Consider the following 7947-nt stretch of genomic DNA (forward strand, 5'->3'; position numbering starts at 1 on the left):
GCACACATGTTCACACACACTTTGTCCCAATTTCATGTTATTTCTTTTGTGTGTTTGTTTGTTTATTTGAAAAAAAAAATTGCATGTTCATGTTTACCCTAAAAATTTTAGTTAATCTAAAAGAATTGTGGCTTGGATTCATCAGTGAGCTTAAAATTTTGAACACATGATCGAATGAGTGAATTTGTTAGTTTGATTACTTGTTTAGGACAGTTGAAAAAATCACATGTTTGATCTGATCACACAAGCACATTAGCACATAATTTGTGAGGTATGACATGAGGTCTGATATGTGTGTTTCTACATCTTGGATGAAATTGGATGACTTATTAGATGACACTAGGGCATATATAGTGATGTTAATATTCAAAAAAAGAAAAAGATATGAAATAAATGATCATTGATGGCTTTTCACTGAGTAACTGGACCTCTTGCCTCAAAGCATTGAGTGTTCACGTCAAAAGGTGAAAAATATTGATCTGATCAATGTCATGGTTAGTTGGTTTTGTAGCCTTTTTGACTCGAGTTAGTAGGTCCTTAGGGGTGTCTCTACACCTAATACCCTAAAACCATCTGGTTTGGGAGTCATTGACTTAACACTCGCTACAAGGGTCAATTAGAAAGCTTAAGGGAACCAACCATTGCACAACCTGACCAACCAAAAAAAAAAGAGAAAAGGAAATATGCCATTGTTGTTCATTCTAATAGGGATTTCAATGAATTTTGAGATATGGAGACATTACGCATTGGGAAGATTTGGAAGCCTCATAATTTTGTGCTAGTTCACTTTACGGTGTTTCCAAACTTGTGATGATTTAGCATGTCCATTGTAAGTAATTGAACTTTGAGATTCCAATTCATTGTGAAGATAGAGTTCATCTTTTTAAGCCTGCTAATGAATGAAAATCATGATCTTGAAGTGATACTTTAATTTTTGGGATAACACGAACTATGCATGATGTTTATGGGTAACAATTCTGGAAAACCCTCACGAGACTTCACTCGTCCTCAAGGGAATTCCTAGATGTTTAAAAGGCTTGCTGCATATGCTAAATGCAATCGTACATCCCACGAAAGATGGATTTATCTTTTTGTTTTCTGTTTTTCCATTTAGTTTTTAGTTTTGTATTGCCAAGGGACTAGCAATATGTAAGTTTGGGGGTGTGTTAAGTGCTAAAATATTCATATTTTCAGCCCTTAACTCGCATATTTTAATCCTTTGGTTTTAGTTAATTAGGTCAATTTAATTCCTTTTTGTGTTTTCGTTACTTTTGTAGGCTTTCAGAAGGAAATGAAGTAAATATGGAATATTTGGGCTTGAAGAGAGAAGATGGTAAAAGTGGGAGCCCTTGACACTACGATCGATCATAGGTTACCTGCGATCGAGCATAGTACCAGAGAAGACACAGCATGAAGCACGCAATCAACATTCGAGCGCAGAACAAAAGAGGCTCAATCGCAGACCTGCGATCGAGCGCACACGAGTTGCGATCGATTGAACGCGTGCGCATGAGACATATCAAGTGGCGGCCAGATTGTCATTCATTCCATATTAGGGTTTTCCAACTTCCAATTGTAATAGGTTTTGAAACCCTACGAAATTCCTAGGTTTACTAGTTTGTCAAAGACTTCTAAAGCCTATAGTAGACCCTTAAGCCTCTAGAATAGGCATACTTTGTAAGGAGAAGAATTGCAGCTCTTCAAGTTCAAGTCTTGGGTTTATTATTTTCCTTTCTTTTCTTTATCTTACGAAGATGTTTAACATCAACTCTATTTGTAGCTAATTTATTTAGTTGGGCTAGATTGAAGCCCTAATAATGTTTTGTTAAGATTCAATATTGGCGCATTTGTGATGATCTTGTTATGATGTCTAACTTGATTAATACCTAGTTTCATGAATTCCTCATATGTGTGTGCCTAATCAACATGTGCATGTGGTATGGATTAGTTAGTTAAATCAATTTGGATGACCGAGTCCTTAGTTTAACATAAGTAACAAAAGATATCCACACCAGATTCTTGGGTTAATCAATATGGGGAACCGGGAGTAGACACCCATGCCCTAGGCCTCATGTGTTTGTTGATTTCCACAGATTTATGCTTTCTTCGAGAACAACTTAGTAGACACCCATGCTAAATCCTTTAAGAAAGAAAAGAATTAGAGTAAACACCCATGCCTAATTTGTTGCTTAGGGAAATCAATAGATTAAGGAGTAGATACCAATGCCCTTAGGTTGACAAACATTAGATATTCATAACATGATCAAAACATTGGCATATTGATATATTAGCTAAATATAATTAGTGGTGGATATCAAAGCCCTAAATTACTAGGCAAATAATTGGATGTTTTACCCGCAAGTGCACGAGGTCAACAGAGTAGTATAGTGTGCAAATACGGGATCATTCCCACGAGGATTGCTAAATCTTGTCTTAAAATCAATTCCCAAAGTAAAATAAAACACGATATTGGATTTAAATTAATAATGATAAAAACGTAGGGCTTCGATATCCACTATTAATTATATTAAGCTAATAAATTAATATGCCAATGTTTTGATCAAGTTATGTCTATCTAATGTTTGTCAACCTCAGGGCATGGGTGTATAGTCCTTAAGCTATAGATTTTCCTAAGCAATGAGTTAGGCATGGCTGTATACTCTAACTCTTTTCTTTCCTAAAGGATTTAGCATGGTGTATACTAAGTTGTTCTTTAGAAAAGCATATGTTCTATGGAAATCGACAAATACACAAGGCCTAGGGCATGGGTGTATACTCCAAGTTCCCCATGTTGATTAACCCAAGAACCCGGTGTGGATTACTTTTGTTACTTATGTTAAACCCAGGACTCGGTCATCCAAATTGATTTAACTAACTAGTCCATACCACATGAACATGTTGATTAGGCACACACATATGAGGAAATAAATTAGTTACACATGAAGTCGATGTTAAACATCTTCATAAAATACAAGAAAAGAAAGGAAAAGAATAAACCCAAAACTTGAACTTGAAGAGCACCTATTCTTCTCCTTACAAAGCATACATATTCTTGAAAAACTAATAAAACAAGGAATTTCATAGGGTTTTAAACCTATTACAATTGGGACTGGAAAACCCTAATATGGAAATATTAGCAATCTGGCTGCAGCTTTGATGTGTCTCTTTTGCACGGGTGCGATCGATTGCAGGTCTGCGATCGAGCCTCTTCTGTTGTGCGCTCAAGCGCTCGTGGACTGCTCCATGCTGTGTCTTCTTTGGTACTGCGCTCGATCGCAGGGAACTTGTGATCGATCGCAGTGTCGGGGGCTCCCATTTTTACCATCTTCTCTCTTTGAGCCCAAAGCTTCCCGATTTACTTCATTTTCTTCCAAAAGCATACAAAAGTATGGAAACACGAAAAGGAATTAAAATGACCTAATTAACTAAAACCAAAGGATTAAAACATGTAAGTTAAGAGCTGAAAATATGAATATTTTAGCACTTAACACACCTCCAAACTTACATATTGCTAGTCCCTTAGCAATACAAAACTAACAACAAAAGTGAAAAACATAGAACAAAAAGATAAATCCATCTTTCGTGGGATGTACAATTGCCTTTAGCATATGCAATAAGCCTTTTAAACCTCTAGGAATTCCCTAGAGGACGAGTGAAGTCTCGTGAGAGTTTTCTAGAAATGTTACCCACGAACATCATGCACAGTTCATGTTATCCTAGAAATTAAAGTATCACTTCAAGATCACGATTTTCATTCATTTGCAAGCTTAAAATGACAAACTCCATCTTCACAATGAAGTGGAATCTCAAAGTTCAATTACTTACAAAGCACATGCTAAAACATCACAAGTTTGAAAACAGCGTAAAGTGAACTAAAACAAAATTTTGAGGCTTCCAAGTATTTCCAATGTGCAATGGTTCCATCTCTCAAAATTCATTGAAATCCCTATTAGAATCAACAACCATGGCATATTTCTTTTTCGCTTTTTTTTTTTTTTTTTTTGGTCAGGTTGCGCAATGTTTGGTTCCTTTAAGCTTTCTAATTGACCCTTGTAGCGAGTGTTAAGTCAATGACTCCCAAACCAGATGGTTTAAGGGCATTAGGTGTAGAGACACCCCTAAGGACCTACTAACTCGAGTCGAAAAGGATTCAAAACCAAACTAACCATGACGTTGATCAAATTAACATTTCTCACCTTTTGACGTGAACACTCAATGCTATGAGGCAAAAGGTCCAGTTACTCTTTGAAAAGCCATCAACGATCATTTATTTCAATTTTTTTTTCTTTTTTCTATATATATGCCACAGTGTCATCTAATAAGTCATCCAATTTCATTTAAGATGCAGAAACACACATATCAGACCTCATGTCATACCTCACAAATTATTTGCTAATGTGCTTGTGTGATCAGATCAAACATGTGATTTTCAACTGTCCTCAATAAGTAACCAAACTAACAGATTCACTCATCAGATCATGTGTTCAAAATTTTAAGCTCACTGATGAATTTAAGCCATAATTCTTTTATATCAACTTTAAAATTTTAGGGCAAACATGAACATGCATAATTTTTTTTTTTTTAATATAAACAAATAGACACAAAAACAAATAATTTGAAAATTAAACAAACAAACAAACAAACAAATAACTTGAAATTGGGACAAAGTGTGTGAATAATCATGTGTTCCCATACCCCCAAACTTAAATGACACATTGTCCCCAATGTGTCTAAGTAAAGGAAAGAGTGTACCAGGGAGATGGTCGACATAATCTTGGAAAGCATGGCTCATAGCACACCCCTAAACTTGAAGTGAAGCACACTTGTCCCTGCAAAATAAGAAAACACACAAACAAGTAAAATGAAATAGAACTGAAGATAAACAAAAATTAACTTAAAACACATTTAAACAAAACAAAATAAAAGGATAAACTATGGGGTGCCTCCCATGAGCGCTAAGTTTTATGTCTTCAGACAGACGGTGGTCTCTGCTCAGTACTGTCCAGAAGTAGATGCTCCAAATGGTGGTGCAGCATTTTGGACGGATTGGAGCGCCAAATCTTCATCTCTTGGTACTAACTTTACTTCAAGATATGGCTTGACTTTGTGTCCATTGACTTTGAATGACTGGTCGGTCTGGGGGTTGTGAACCTCCAAAGCTCCATGTGTAACACTGCAGGGCCCAGACCATCTTGACTTCAGCTTTCCAGGGAAGAGTTTCAATCTTGAATTATAGATCAAAACCTTCTGCCCTACTTGAAACTCCTTCCTGACCAGTTGCTTGTCATGGTATGCTTTGGTTCTGTCCTTGTAGAGCTTGGCATTCTCATATGCATCACGCCTCAGTTCCTCCAATTCATTTAGTTGGAGCTTCCTTTTGTCACCAGCTTGCTTCATATCGAACTTAAACTTCTTGATGGCCTAGTATGCTTTGTGTTCCAATTTCACTGGTAGACGACGTGCTTTCCCAAAAACCAAACAATATGGAGACATACCGATAGGTGTCTTGTAAGCAGTCCTATATTCAAGCGTAGTGACCAATCCTTCCTATTGGGGTTCATTGTCCTTTCAAGGACACCTTTGATCTCTCTGTTGCTGATCTCGACTTGGCCACTAGTTTGGGGATGGTATGGAGTGCCAACCTTATGAGTGATGCCATACTTCTTTATCACAGAGGCAAAGGCATAGGTGTTGAAGTGGCTCCCCCCATTACTAATGATTGCCCTAGGTGTCCCAAATCTAGCAAAGATGTTTTCCTGCAAAAATTCCACAACCACTTTGTGATCATTAGTCCTTGAGGGGACAACCTCGACCCATTTAGACACATAATCCATACCCACTAGAATATATAAATAATCGAATGAGTTAGGAAATGGTCCCATGAAGTCAATACCCCAGACATCGAATAGCTCTACAACTTGAATATTTTGCAGTGGCATTTGATTTCTGGATGAGATATTACCTATCCTTTGGCATCTATCACAAGAGCTGCAAAACAAGAAAGCATCGTTAAGCATATTAGGCCAATAAAAACCATATTGTAATACCTTGAGCGTTGTTCTCTTAGCCCCAAAGTGTCCACCACAAACAAACTGATGACAGTGCTACAAAATACTCAAGTTCTCTTCTTCTGGAACACACCTTCTAATGATTTGATCAGGTTAAAATTTGAACAAATAGGGGTCATCCCAAAGGTACTGTCTAGATATGAATATTAACCTCTTCCTTTCTTGGCTAGGCATACCTAGAGGAAGCACCTTGGCAGTGATATAATGATAAGTGCTAAAATATTCATATTTTCAGCCCTTAACTTGCATGTTTTAATACCTTGGTTTTAGTTAATTAGGCCATTTTAATTTCTTTCTGTGTTTTTCATACTTTTGCAGGCTTTTGGAAGAAAATGAAGTAAATCTAGATGATTTGGGCTCAAAGAGAGAAGATGGAGAAAATTGGAGCTCCCTAACACTATGATCGATCACAAGGTACCTGCGATCGAGCGCAGTACCCGAGAGGATTAAACACAAATAAGGCCACGAGCGATCGAGCACAGGACAAAAGAAGGATTGATCGCAAACCTACGATCAAGCGCACACGGGTTGCGATCGATCGCACCTATGCGCAGGAGACACATCAAGTGGCGGCCAGAATGTTCATCTTTCCATATTAGGGTTTTCCAACTCCCAATTGTAATTGGTCTCAAAACCCTACGAAATCCCTAGGTTTACTACTTTGTCAAGGACTTCTAAAACCTATAAATAGACCCTTAAGCCTCTAGAATAGATAGACTTGGTAAGGAGAAGAAGAGAAGCTTTTAAAGTTCAAGTCTCGGGTTTATTCTTTTCTTTTCTTTTCTTTTTTTTATTTTATTTCATAAAGATGTTTAACATCAATTTTATGAGTAGCTAATTTAATTAGTAGGGCTAGATTGAATCCCTATTATGTTTAATTAATATTTCAATATTGGCGCCCTTGTGATGATCTTGTTGTGCTATTTAACTTGATTAATGCCTAATTGCATGAATTCCTCATATGTGTGCGCCTGATCAACATATGCATGTGGTATAGGCTAGTTAGTTAAATCAATTTGGATGGCCGAGTCCTGGGTTTAACATAAGTAACAAAAGAATCCACACCACGATTCTTGGGTTAATGAACATGGGGAACCGGGACTATATGCCATGCCCTAGGCCTCATGTGTTTGTCTATTTTCATAGAGTTTATGCTTTTCTAAGGAACAACTTAATATACATCATGCTAAATCCCTTAGAAAAGAAAAGAGTTAGAGTATACGCCATGCCTAACTCGTTGCTTAGGGAAATCTATAGCCTTAGGAGTATATGCCATGCCCTTAGGTTGACAACCATTAGATATGCATAACATGATCAAAGCATTGGCATATTGTTGTATTAGCTAAATATAATTAGTAGTGGATATCAAAGCCCTACCTTTCATTATCATCACTTAAACAATCAATCTTTGTTTTACTTAAGGAATTTATTTTTAAACATAAATTCAGCAATCCTCGTGGAATGATCCTGTACTTGCACCATATGCTACTATGTTGACCTTGTGCACTTGCAGGTAAAACGTACAATTATTTACCTATTAATTTAGGTAGATAATTTGCACATAATATAATTCACTATATCTGCATACCATGGGAGTTGGATATCAACTGCAAACAACTGCTCATCTGGAAAATTTTCATTCAATGGAAGCTCATCTCCTTCCTCCTCGTGGAGTAATCTGGATAAGTGATCCGCCACCACATTCTCACTACCCTTCTTGTCTCTAATCTCAAGGTCAAACTCTTGAAGTAATAATACCCATCTGATCAATCTAGGTTTGGCATCTTTCTTGGCAAACAAATATCTCAATGCTGCATGATCAGTGAATACAATAACCTTAGAACCAATTAGGTACGACCTGAACTTCTCCAAAGCAAAT

This window comes from Corylus avellana, chromosome 2 (assembly GCF_965113065.1).
Source record: "Corylus avellana chromosome 2, dhCorAvel1.hap1.2, whole genome shotgun sequence".
Lineage (NCBI taxonomy): Eukaryota > Viridiplantae > Streptophyta > Magnoliopsida > Fagales > Betulaceae > Corylus > Corylus avellana.